This window comes from Anomalospiza imberbis, chromosome 1 (genome assembly GCF_031753505.1).
Source record: "Anomalospiza imberbis isolate Cuckoo-Finch-1a 21T00152 chromosome 1, ASM3175350v1, whole genome shotgun sequence".
Lineage (NCBI taxonomy): Eukaryota > Metazoa > Chordata > Aves > Passeriformes > Viduidae > Anomalospiza > Anomalospiza imberbis.
Genome location: NC_089681.1, coordinates 130,863,614 through 130,876,524, shown reverse-complemented (window position 1 = coordinate 130,876,524; position 12,911 = coordinate 130,863,614). Strand labels below are relative to the sequence as shown.

General features: G+C 36.4%; 1 protein-coding gene across 4 annotated transcripts in view; it reads right to left on the bottom strand.

Moving 5' to 3' along the window:
* Positions 1–10,190, bottom strand: part of ABCB1 (ATP binding cassette subfamily B member 1) — a 49,737-nt gene extending 39,547 nt beyond the window's left edge. The window contains exons 1-3 of one of the 4 annotated variants that reach the window (XM_068211928.1): positions 10,166–10,190; positions 8,971–9,093; positions 1,646–1,761 (exon numbers count right to left, since the gene is read on the bottom strand). The gene's annotated coding sequence lies outside the window, so the exon portion shown is untranslated. Of the gene's footprint in view, positions 1–1,645; positions 1,762–7,423; positions 7,541–8,970; positions 9,181–10,160 lie in introns of those variants that run through there. The other 3 variants (XM_068211917.1, XM_068211938.1, XM_068211907.1) reach the window with 3 other exon arrangements.
* Positions 10,191–12,911: the final 2,721 nt, after the last annotated feature.

Genomic DNA, 12,911 nt, shown 5'->3' with positions numbered 1-12,911 from the left:
TGTTGAGAAAATCTCACCTCACAAATCGCACATTGGATCTATGCATTTTTTTATCTGGTGCACATCACAAATTGACAGATGATACTGAAAACTACTGACACAGAGATATTAATCTAACTTTGATATCAGAGACAAACTGCTGTGAAATGATGGCACTATGCCTTCAAAATTTTCTAAACAATATCAGGAAAAGCTAACCTTTTTTATATACTTACTAACAAAACTAGCAAACAAGACAAGAAACTGAAGCAAATACTTCAACATCTGCATATACTGTGACCAGAGAAAATCACACTAACTATTTTTTTCTTCTATTTACTTTAAAGATGGAAAGTTGTATTTTCTAATAAGACCCAGGTAGGCAAAATGCTGGAAAGGATGGCAGGAATTCTTTAATGATTCTGCAATGACATTCAACGCTAGCATAGAAGAACCTGTGAAGAACCTCTGATTTATGGTACTAGAATTCCTGCTCTATTTTATCAGCCTCTTAATCAGGGCTGGAAAAGAATAATAATCTGTAAAGGAATTTTGCCAGCTTAAATACCATTCTAGCAATGAGAATTGTCCTATATGAAGAGAATTATTATACTGTCAGAAACTGCCAAATTTCAGTTCCTTTAACTATGCTACATGGTCAGCTACAGGATAATGCCTATTGTAGTTCCTGGACATTTTATTTTTGCTGGACGAAGCCTGAGAACAAATCAAGTTAATGTAAACATCAAGCTTCTATTTGTGTTTAAAAGGAAAGGCTATTCTGAAAATCATGTTTTAAAATTACAAAACTCCACTATTATTGTCTGCGATTTGATTTGGAGTTAATTTTTTAATCTCATAAGGAGGACTGCCACAAACCAATGTCACTGTATTCCTACTGTTAATGTGCCAGTTTTCAGCTTTACAAACTCAGTCTTGTTTCTGAAAACATAACCATTACTTGCTGGATAGTTGCATTTAAAGTTACATTATTATTACAGTTAGAAAAATTAATTTAAATAAATATAATACAGAACTCTAGGGCTTTAAAAATTTTCAGGACTTTATTTTACAAATGAAAACTTATGGGAAAAGATAAACAAAATTACTTTTTGTGCAGGTGGAAAACATTTTTGCCACTTAAATCTGAATAAAATATATAATAGTATGGCATATCTAATTTTTGTCCATATAACTTTTCTGGACAAGGATATGCCTGGTAACATTATAATAGTACAAGTAATCCTTCCCTCACCGAGTGGCTTTGATTGGACAGGCACCTTTCGCCACGCACAAAGAGCCCTTTGTTAACTGAATACTCACAGCTTAAAAGTATTCAGCAGTTACTGATTAGTTACCACACATTACCATTTTTTGATAACTTGAATTAATGAAATACTAAAATGAGTGTTGGTATATTCAATGCCCAAGAAGAAGAAACAGGGAAACTCTTTGTTGGCCAAGTCCTCATAGAGGTAGGGTAGAGCTGGTTTCTGCTGCCCCTGGAATGGATCCTCATTGGGACTGAATTGCTGTCTTCCAAAGCCCTGCTTTTCCCTTAGGATTTTATTTCTTTTCATGATGGTATTTCTTTTTTCTCTTGAATCCTTAAACTGCTGCTTAACTCCATTTCAAGAGACTTACCTCTGTCTGCAATCTTTCTTACCTTGCAGAACCCCAGTTTTATCAACTTCTTTGCAGTTCTTGCTTCAAATTTAGCAATTTCCTCAGAAGTCTGAAAGATGATTATACTTCAGTCTTGGATCACAGACAGCTGAACACCTGAGAAACAAGGAAAGGAGTTTACAAACTCACTACATATGAAATATATAACAGCATTGATATTATATTTTATACAGAAATCAAAGCTATTGACTTATTCCCTTGCACAATACTATTCAAAGCCATATTTTATAAATGCTTGCATTCTATTCCATACTATCTGTGAAATGTTTAGATCACACAGGAAATCAGACTGAATTATTAGACTGATTATCAGACTGAAAAATCTCTCATTCAGCTTCTTCCCAGTAATACTGAATTTCAAGTTTTTGTTTATTTCTATAGCCACATTTCATTATATGTGGAAGACATATAATGTCAAAACGCCATCCTGTCCATCCTCCTTCCTTCAGATCACATCAAATATTACATATTAAATTCTTAACAGGTGTTTGAATTCTGTACCTCCACTGTTAGTTTCCAAAAGCAAAGATGGAGAACTTCAGACTATCTGAACTACTTGGAATTTTTTTGGATGCCTAAAATGAATCGTTCTTGAGACAAGTTAGCCCTGTTACCCCTTCCCTGTCCACAACAAATAGGAAGAACTTCTTCTTCCACTTCATTTTACAGTACTTTCAAAATTTTAATGCTGCTTTCACAAGTGTTGCCTGTCATCTCTCAACAAAAAAGCCCAACAAAAACAAAACTCCAAACCAAAAGAAACAAACACTGACCCCCCTGCCCTGCTTAGTTCCTATAACCCCTCTAGGCAGAATTGGTGCTATTGATCTTCGACATTACTATTCTCTTGACACAAACTATTTCAAATATTTGGGGTTTTTTTTGAGGAAAGTAGACCCTAACTAGGGGTTATTTCAATAATAGGCAAATACTTTTAATTTCTGTAAGTAATTTGACTTCCATTTTCTGTGGCAGTATGGAAGAATATTTACTTATTTGATCTTAGACATTGGATTTCATAGCTGTAGTGAAATGACTAAAAATAATCATTTCATAAGACATTGATTATGGCACTGTGACCACGTTCTGTATGTTATCTTTAACCACAGTCAAATTGCCATTTTCCTTTTTGATGTTTACTATAAAACAAATGATTGTGCACTCTAAGGTAAATGTGTTTCTACAGGCAATTGGATACAGTGCAGACACATGTTCACAAGCTCCAAACTTTTCAAACAGCCATAACCAAAGACAATAGAGGTAATGCTCCCTCACATCATTTCTGCTTCCAGAAACATCTGCCACGTGCCACACCTCTACCTTTCATGTCAACACTATTGATGCCTGACAACAGTCCAGGGAGATTCACCAGGAAGATTCCAGTCATGATATCAAGATACGTCTGCATGTGATCGTTTTGCAAGAAACAGTTCTAAAGAGACTGGAGGAAATAACTCTTCACCATGTAGGACTTCAGCAATTATAAAATCAGATTTCTCTATTTTGTGGCCATCTACATTGTGGCTACAGTAACTGAAAAGGCAATTACCTGCAGTCTTTCTAATGACTGAGATTAGATGCTCTCATGTCACATATATCTACCTGCATCTTCTCTAAATCCTCATTTTCCTAATTCCATAAATGAGCTTTAATCTTAATTTCCATAAATTCATTATAAGATCATTAAAATGTATTTTGATTGCAACAAAGTTTATAGCTCTATCTGCAGATATTAAGGGAAAAACAACATTTTCCCATACACTTCCCACTGAAACTTGAATGTATTAGATTTCACATTGCAAATCCAGATTTCAGGGTGTTTTTCTTATTTATTTCTTACTGATATCTAAGTATAAACTTTGTGTAAAAGTGACATAACATATTAAACAGTAATACAATCAATGAAACTTAGGCAGTGCTAATCATGGCCAAACTCATATGAGTAATATTAGTAAATTCAGACCTTCCTGTTAAGAAACATAAGAAAGCACCCATATAAGATATTTAACTAATCAGCAAGCCTCCTCAGTGTTCCTCCCCTTCCCTGTGTGGACAGTGAAATCACAACATGATTTCCTACTTCCCAGACAGAATGGGAGATAAAGGCTGCAGGTCAGAGCCAGAAGGACAGGTAGGTGGCTCCCCAGATGTTGATATTCATGGGGACCCTTGAATCACAAGGCTTTGGACAGTGAGTGTTGCAGCACCACAAAATGATAATTGAAGGAACAAAGTGATCACTGCCCATATTCCTACTTCCTCACTCTTTCTAGAGATCCTCCTTTGTGACTCAGCCCTGTGTCGTGACCTCTGTGCAGCTTACATTCTGCTTGCATGCAATGACATATGACCCTTTGTGAGTGCCACCATAGTAAATGTAATTCCTTGATTTCTTTTTATTGACAACAATAAATCATGAATGATTAACAGCTCACCCTGATTGAATAAGGTGTTCAGAGCAGTCCTGTTTCCATAACACCACTCACTGAGAAAAAAAGAGTTTGTTAGTATGGGAAATGTTCAAGGAATTTCAGCATGATGCTCTCAGCATCTCATTCAAGCACCTAGTCAGACCAAGATACCTCCTACTGTAAGAAGAAATCTACTCTCCTTGTATTCATTGTCTGCACCTGGCACACAAGGAATGCTGTTCCAATAGAAATTAGAGAACCTAAGGCCAATATCCTAAGGATCAAGAGATTCTCTGTGGACAAAGTATGATTATTAAATGCTACTGAGATTCCTCAATGGGCGCATCCTCTGAGGTTCTTTGAATAATCAGTACTATGAAGTAGAACCAAATTTAGAAAACTGACCTTTTTTAAACTAACTCTGGTGAGTATCTACGGGTTAGGGTTAGATAAAAGCCTTTTATCTAACCCTTTATCTAACCAATAGAGTAAAAAACCTGGCAGTGACTCCATTTCATGGGCCATTTGCAAAAGACATTATAGGATTTTTCGTAGTGTCTGAGGATGGATATATTGCTAAATTATCCCACATTCTAAAGAAGACAGATGATTTCTGCAGTGATCATGCATGGCTGACAATCGGTTCATGAAGACATCCACTGAGCTGGAAGTTATAAGCAGGTGTGAGCAGAACCAGGCCAAATCCTATAATGAAACTGATTCCATGGTATGGTGCACAAGAGGGAGGATAAGGTATCTGCCTAGGTTATTAATGGAACACCCTGGCAACACATTAGCAAAGAAAGATGTTTATTACTGTATGTGACAGGACCAGAAAAATTTCTCACACACTAATGGCATAATCTAATGTGTATATGAAATGGTATGTTTACAAGAACAAAAATTATTGAGTTCATTTTGTTCCAAACATATATGTGATAAAATCTCTTTCTGAATACTGATGTGGTGCATTGTTTCACAGAATAGACTTACAACCTACTTTCCTAATAGATTTCCACCTATATTGATATATCAAGTAAACAGAACTATTCAAGAACGGTAGGTCTCTCAGGGAAAGCATGTGTACATGTTTCCTTAAGGCTTAAAAATGAAGTCTAAGTCATCATGAGTGCATGGTCTTTTCATGCACTGGGGGTTGGATTGTGTTATCGCATTTAATTTGTTGCAGGGTTCACCTTGCACCATTAAATCCAGTACTAGAACTGATAATTTCCTCTGTTTCACAAAAAGGTGAAGTTGGGCAGGCAGATTAATGCTTACCTCAAGATTTCATAGTAAAATGTTCCCCATAAACATTTTAACCCCAAGAACAGTAAAAGTTATCTTGTTCCTTTTTATGTGCCACCACTATGGTAGTCATTAAAACATCCTTTGTGCTACCACAATATTCATAGTAGAAACTAAGCAAACTGATCTCCTCCCAACAGATCAGATGGATACAGATAAGAACCTGATTGTCATGCCAGATCAGATGACTCATACATACATCAGTGCTAAACCGTGATAGGAAATAGAGGAAAAGAATAATTACATTGTTCAACTCTGAAAATCCCCTTCTTCAAATATATTTAGATGAATACATGAAAAAAGAGGAGTGAACAACAAAAAAGGAAAAATATATATGGATATCTTCTATATCAGCAAAATATGAGTGGAAATAATGGCAAATCTTACCAAAAAATGTTACCTCTGTTTTGCATCAGTTTTGATCTAGCTGATAATAAGAACATTCAGGCTTTTGTCTCTCTTTGGATCTGGGTGTATAACACTGGTCTAATGGTGTTTAAAGTTCCTGATTGCTAGGTTTAACTTATAGATTCTACAGTGAATCATTTACTAACTTGTAGACACACCCTGAAACCTCTACTGCACAGATGGATTTCTGCACACTCAGAAAGCCATTTTACTTCATTACCAGTCACCCAGAACAGAACTGTCAACTATACATACAAGGATATAAGGGAAACTCAGACCACAACTATACTGAAAATTCAGGTTAAAGTGACAACAAAATAGGTTTTTATGATCTAGTTATGATGTCAAAACCAAAACAGTGGTAAAAAAAGAATGCACCCCACTGGTTACTCCTGCTTGGGTTGTGCTGCTCCTAAAATGTGGGAGATTATTATAACAATAGAAACTGGTCTGACTGCAGAGCAAGCAAGAGTATTTGCTTAAAACTCGAGACCACTGAATTCAGAAACTTTTAAAATGGGGTTTTTGGGTCTAAAGGTTTAGCTTTCCTTAGCTAGTAAAGATTGCACAGCCTCAGAATGGAGTATGATTATCAGCTCTACTGCAAGAACAATTTCCTGTAAGAAACTTAGTAGGTAGATGTCTCAGAACAGTTATCTGAGCAATGACAGGAGACTTGGCTGTCTCCTTCTATTCCCTAGAATACTATGACGTTGCAAAATACTGTGAATCCTGGGATAATTGTGGTATTGGCATCTGGGAATGTACCTGATCAAATAGAACCACTGTCTTTCATGTAGCAGTGGTACAAGACTTATGTTAGCAAGAGTAATTATCAGACCTGTGAATCAAGCACAGCTACAATGGAAAGAGCTGCAAATTCAGCTCCAGCAGGTATGGACAAGGCAAATGGACAAGGTAATGGAGGTAAGAAAGAATAAAAGGAAACCCCAGTCCTGTGGATCTACTAAAAGGTCTACACACTGTAAACATTACAGACTAATTTTCAGAAATACAGCCTTAAACAACACACAGCCTACATTTAAAATAACGATAAATAGGAACAGAAAAGGAAAAACAGTCTTCAGTGTGGGTTAAGTTCTTTATGTATAAAGAGGTGGTAATGGTAACTGCAAAATATTCTTGGACAATATGATAAAAAGTTCCTTTAGCAGACACCAATGAAACTGCAGGAAGAAAACATGGTAAAATATGAGAAAAAGAGTCAAAGGTTTTAAAAAATTGAATAGAATACATAAATTCCTTGCTGGCTCATTCTGTCAAGCAAATAAAAAATCATGAGGAATAAAAACTACAGAAAATAATAGGTCCCTCTCAGCAAAGCCCTCAGACATCATCTCCTCAGTAACAAAGACTAGGGAGACTCTGCTGTCTATTTGCCCCTGGTCTAGTGGTAAAATTACAATATAACCAATGGAAATAGCCAATAACCATATCAGTACAGGGTGGTCAAGGGAAGAGCGTTAGCTACCACTAGTGCTATGATGTTACTTGATACCATAGTGCCAATAACCACTCTCCTCAACAAATAGTTGCTCCAGCTATAGCCCAAGAAAGAGGGAAAATGATAAAACTTACTGCATTGTATGCATAAATGGATGTTCAAGTACCTGTATTAAGATCTCTGCCTGCAGTTAAATAGCTGCCAAGTTCAGGAGTCTCCTTCTCCTGTTTCTTCAGGAATGGGAGGATCCCTTTTAGGAACACCAGGGAATTATTGGCACAGCCTTGTTGAAACAAAATGGATTAGCTACAGATTTTGCTACGGATGTTTGTGAAATTGGGCTTGACCAGTGGGAGGTGAGGGTGGAGTGATTCCTGCAAGTCATTGATGTTTTGTTATTAAGAATCCGGAGGAAGCAAAAACAGTGGATATTTGGGTAACAGAATTTCCTCAAGTTTTGTGCGTCTGTAATTTAAAATGAGAAAAAATAGAAATTGTGTTTTAATGGCAGAGGAAGGACTCCAATCCACCATCAACAAATTTACTGGTAAGCAAGATCTTAGTTCAGAGACCTATTATTTTAACATCCCATTTGTCCAGGGTTAAAAGCAAAGAAAAAAGCTAAAAGTGAGATTTTAACACTTAAATAATGTAGCCATCTCTCAGGTTGTTTGTATGCCTGAAATCTGTGTAGCTAAGGAGATTATTTGACTGTTATTTTGTTACTGGTTTAACCAGGGCTTTCTTTGCAATTCCACTAACAGAGCAGAGCTGGTAACAACGAGCATTTAGCTGAGAGAGAAAATAATGTTGTTTTATCCACATTCCTCCAGACTTTCAGATAAAATATAGCACAGATGCATGAAATTATCATCAGAATGCATTATGTCATACCATCCATAAATGATATGTCAGTACACGGAAAAACTGAATGTTTGGGAATATACTCAAGAAGCAGCCAGCATTACTCAAAACATAGGCTTCAAAGCTAATAATGACAAAACTCAAGTTCAAAGCTCATCATGACAAAACTCAGGTACAATCTAAAGTGAAATATTCATTAATAGTTTTAGGTCAAAGAAATGGTGATGCTGGCATCAGCAAAGGGTAGAACTGACTATGAGAGTCCATGCATGTAAAAATTGTATTTGTTTCACTTTTGCAGTGGCTTACATTTTTGTGAGAATCATATTTGCAGAAATGAGTAAACCACTAGTGAAGAAATCTCACAAAAAAGAATGGAAGGAAAAAAAAAAGAAGTAAAACTGCACTAGTTCAGATGCTGGCCTTTGGATGCACATACTGTAAACTGTTTCATGTTCAGCTGGTCATTACTGATCTACATGGTGCTGTTCAAAGAACATAGAAATAAAATGCTGTTGCTTTGAGATTCTTAATATTTATGGGGAAAAAACTGTATTCCTTATTAAAAACCAGGTTTAGCATTAGTATAGGCAATTAGCTTTGAGGAGACATCACTAGACGCTGCTTTGCAGCAATCCATATCACACATGCTCCACTAAAGTACATATCACACATGCTCCACTGAAGTACATAGTCAGTGGAAAAGTAAGAACTGGACACATATCAAGTCTAGGCTAGCTGGATACACACTGGCTTTTATAAATAAGAGCTTTCTGTAGAATGAGGTAAGACTTTATCACTAGCTCTATAGGGTTTTTAACCACTGGAAAGAATAGAAGTGCACTTTACCTTTTTATGTGTCTCTCACCGGATAAAAGCTCTGTTATTTTCTTCGTGACACAGGTTATTCTGTGTGGCTCACAAATGGCCCCAGCTTTTATCAAAAGTATGGAAAATCCTCTATTAGATATGCTGGGAAAACTAAAAAATAGCTGTCTGCTTTCACTCTTCACGAGCGACAGAGCCACAACCTCTGCTAACGATGTTAAAAGAGAAACTCTAAGGAAATGACCTAGCTTCATACTTAGTTTCAGACCGGATACATCAAGCTTTAACTATTTGGCTACCAAAGTAGAATAAAAATTATCTACAAACACAGAATGGTAATCTGATAGCCTCTCCATCATGGAAAGGAAATCCTGAACCTAGGTTAATAAAAGCAGAGAGGAAAAAAATGCAAGTCATGTAAAAGCCTACCAAAAAGAAACATACAGAGGTAGCAATCTTGGAATAATAGCCAAGCACACACCCTTTCCAAGGTTGTGGTAGTCCCAGTAGATATGACATTGGAAGAAACACCCAGCTTGCAAACAAACCAAAGAAAATCATACAAAGCAAGGTATAAAAAGATAGAGCAACTTTCCAACATGGAAATGAGGAAATTGAGGTTCAATTACTATAGAAGCTGGTAGACACATGAAGCATAGAGAGTGTAGTGCGGCCAGGTAAAAAACACTTGTACTTAACAAGCACTATGTAAAATTTAAATAGATTTGTTTCAATAGATGCATGACCAAGATCATGTAGAGGGTGCTTGAATGCAAAAGGGAGTATTAGAAGGCAGCTAGTTGCCCAAACATGAAGAAGCATAATTGCTTCATTTGTGCTGTGGTGAATACCCCCACTAGGAGAAAAATAAAATTAAAACATTAGAAAATTCATGAACCATTTTTGCCATGGTTTAATTCCAGATGGCAACTAAATGCCACACAGCCACTCACTCGCTCACTCTCTGCCCAGTTTGATGGGGAGCAGAACCGGAAAAAAGTAAAAACTGATGGGTTAATGTAGGAAAAGTTTAATAATTGAAGCAAAGTAAAATACAACAACAACAATATTAGTAGCAATAATAATGAAAGAGAGGGAGGGAGATAAAACCCAGGAGAAATTAGTGATGCACAAGATAGTTGCTCACCACTCACTAACTGATACTTAGCCTGTCCCTGAGCCTCCAGGCTCCTCCCAGCCAACTCCCCCACCTTACAGGACATTCTGTGGTAGGAAATATTGCTTTGGCCATCTTGGGTCAGCTGTCCTGACTGTGTTCCCCCTGCTCCCAGCTTCTTGTACAGCTCTTCACTGACAGAACATGAGACACTAACAAGTCCTTGACTTAGGGTAAGCATTACTTAGCAACAGCCAAAACATTGGTGAGAAACATCAGAAGAAAATGAGCTCCATCCTAGCCAAACCCAAGACAATGGGCTAGGATAAAAACAAACCACACCAGAATTGGTGCAGTCCCACCTTAGTCCCACATATCATGCAAAGTGGGAGTAAGCATGGTTTCCTAATTCTAGACTCACTGACAAAGGGGGTTGAGGTAGTTCAGTAAAGAAAGCTATAGCCAAGTGTACCACCATGCAGGCATTTATCATTGTATTTTCCAGCTGCAATTTAAACCAATAAATTTATTTGAGACAAGGAATGCATATTCCAGAGAAAATCATCAAGGAATTATGTGGAAGCCTGTGAAGAAAAGAAAAGCTCTGTATTGCTGTGAACTTCCAGTTCAAGGAAAACTGAACAGTCCAATGGGACTATAAAAATAGCACTAAGCTAAAAAGTGAAAAATTACAGAAAGGTTTGAGACATTGCATCATCTTGTCATTGTAATGACCTGTGAGCCACAGCTTCTCCCAATTTCATGTGATTTAGAGATATGCCCGGAAGAAAAAAATGCCTGCCCAATGTTTTAACTGAAGAATAGCTACTGACCCTATCTAAACACATGGAAAGAGATTAATGTTGCTATAGTAACTCAGATGGGAAGGAATGCTCAGTGCAATAATAAACAAGCAAGAATGAACCACTACTTTGCAGAATGGCAAGGAGGATGGTAAGTAATGTTGCATATTTTCCATGCAAGTTTACAGTCTAAACTGTAAATGGGATGAACTAACTCCAATTATAAACAAAGCAGGATCTTATGTATCTCAAGATAAACTCATAAATGGAAAATAGCCTAAATAGTTCCAGTTTCAATTTTAATTATGGCAAGGTAAATAAGCTAACAAAAGTTTTGTCTGAGTGAAGTTTGCCTGTTCTTATTTTTATTATTAACTATGTTAGGTTCAAAATTGTGAATATTTGCTTGCATAACAAGGGAAGTAGTAAGCACCCTGCTCTTTATTCATAATAGACCTTATCTGTAGTGACAGTGGAAAACTCTTTGGTACCAAAGGCAGTGAAAACATTAGATACATGTCTCCACTACTTTAAAATTGTGGGAAACAAATGTGAGGGCTAAACACAAGCATCTATGTTCCATGATGCCAAAAATAATCTTGTGATTTAAATTAATGTCTCTGGTCTTAAGGGAATGCATGATGGGTGCTTGAAGTAGCATACAAAATTAACTTGCATATTTTATTTCTATTTACTTGGATAAAAATCAAAGTAATGCACAACAATTGTGATGAAACCTGGACAACCTCAGCAACTGAAACACAAGTCAAAAAAACCAGAGATAGCCTAAGAAAACCAGAAGTGAAGTAAACAAAGTGTGAAAACCAGAAGTAAAATAGAAACCAAAATTAAAAAAAAAATAGGTCAAAAGTTTACTTCACAGCATTTTGTTCTTGGTGTGGTTAACTTTTTTGACTAAAGATTCCAGTTGAAAGAAAATTCAAAATTTTATGTATACAAATACTATACAGTAGCAACAAATTAATTAGAGTGCATGTTACTGTGAACAAAGCATTTACTCTGACTTTTCTAAGGTGGAACAGATATACTGCTTTTATTAAAGGGTCATTGCAACACTGACCCAGAAATGGATTTCTTGTGACTAGGTACAACAAACCAAGAGTTTTTATGGGTACCATTTTAGAGGGAGTAGAAATGGTAACTGGAATTTTGAACACAGTTATATAGAAACTTTGACTTGTGGGTTATCAAAACTGGAGCATATTATAAGCAACATTTAAACTCCATGAAATAAAAATACATCTAAATAAATAATTGAATATTATTTACCTCAGATGTAACAATTTCACAAGGGAATAGAAATATGGATAGAAGTAGCAAAAATAAAAGTTTTAGAGAAAAAAAGGCACTGGAAGCAGAAAGTGCTATTAACATTGTTAAACTACTAATATCAGTAGACTCTTTAAGCAGTAATCACCAACACACACATTATGGGCCAATCAGAGTGTAGGATGACCAAACTGCCAACTATTGAAATGGAATAGAGCTGTAATTTTAGGAGAAATGAAAGCCAAGATCCTATACTGAAGAAGGCATAGATATGATTGTAAAACAGCACACACACAAACTGCATTGTAATTGCCTGAAGAGATGTTATCAGTCAGCGTGTGGAAGGCAAGGGGCATTACTGATGGGCTATCAACAGATTCAGAAAGGCATGTCAAAACAGGGTTATAGTCACTGCTCCTGTCCCACAGAAATTCAGTCTGAAGAAGGCTCCACAATGGAAACAGAGTGTTGCTCCTACAATAGCAGTAGCTACTTCAGTGTGGACCCAAATAGTTAATGATTCTAGGATCCATGACACCTGATACAGATACACGTAATTGTTTCTTTGTATTTCAGTAGAAATTGTCAGAAGATTGTGCTCTGTGTAGAGAAATACATCTATATAATTTTGGGTAAACATTTGCAATGTTAACCTACACCAGCAGAATTATAATACCCAGAATATTGGCACCCTGGAGCTAACTGGAATCTTTATAATGGAAACATTAAGGAATCATAGAAAACAGAGTAAA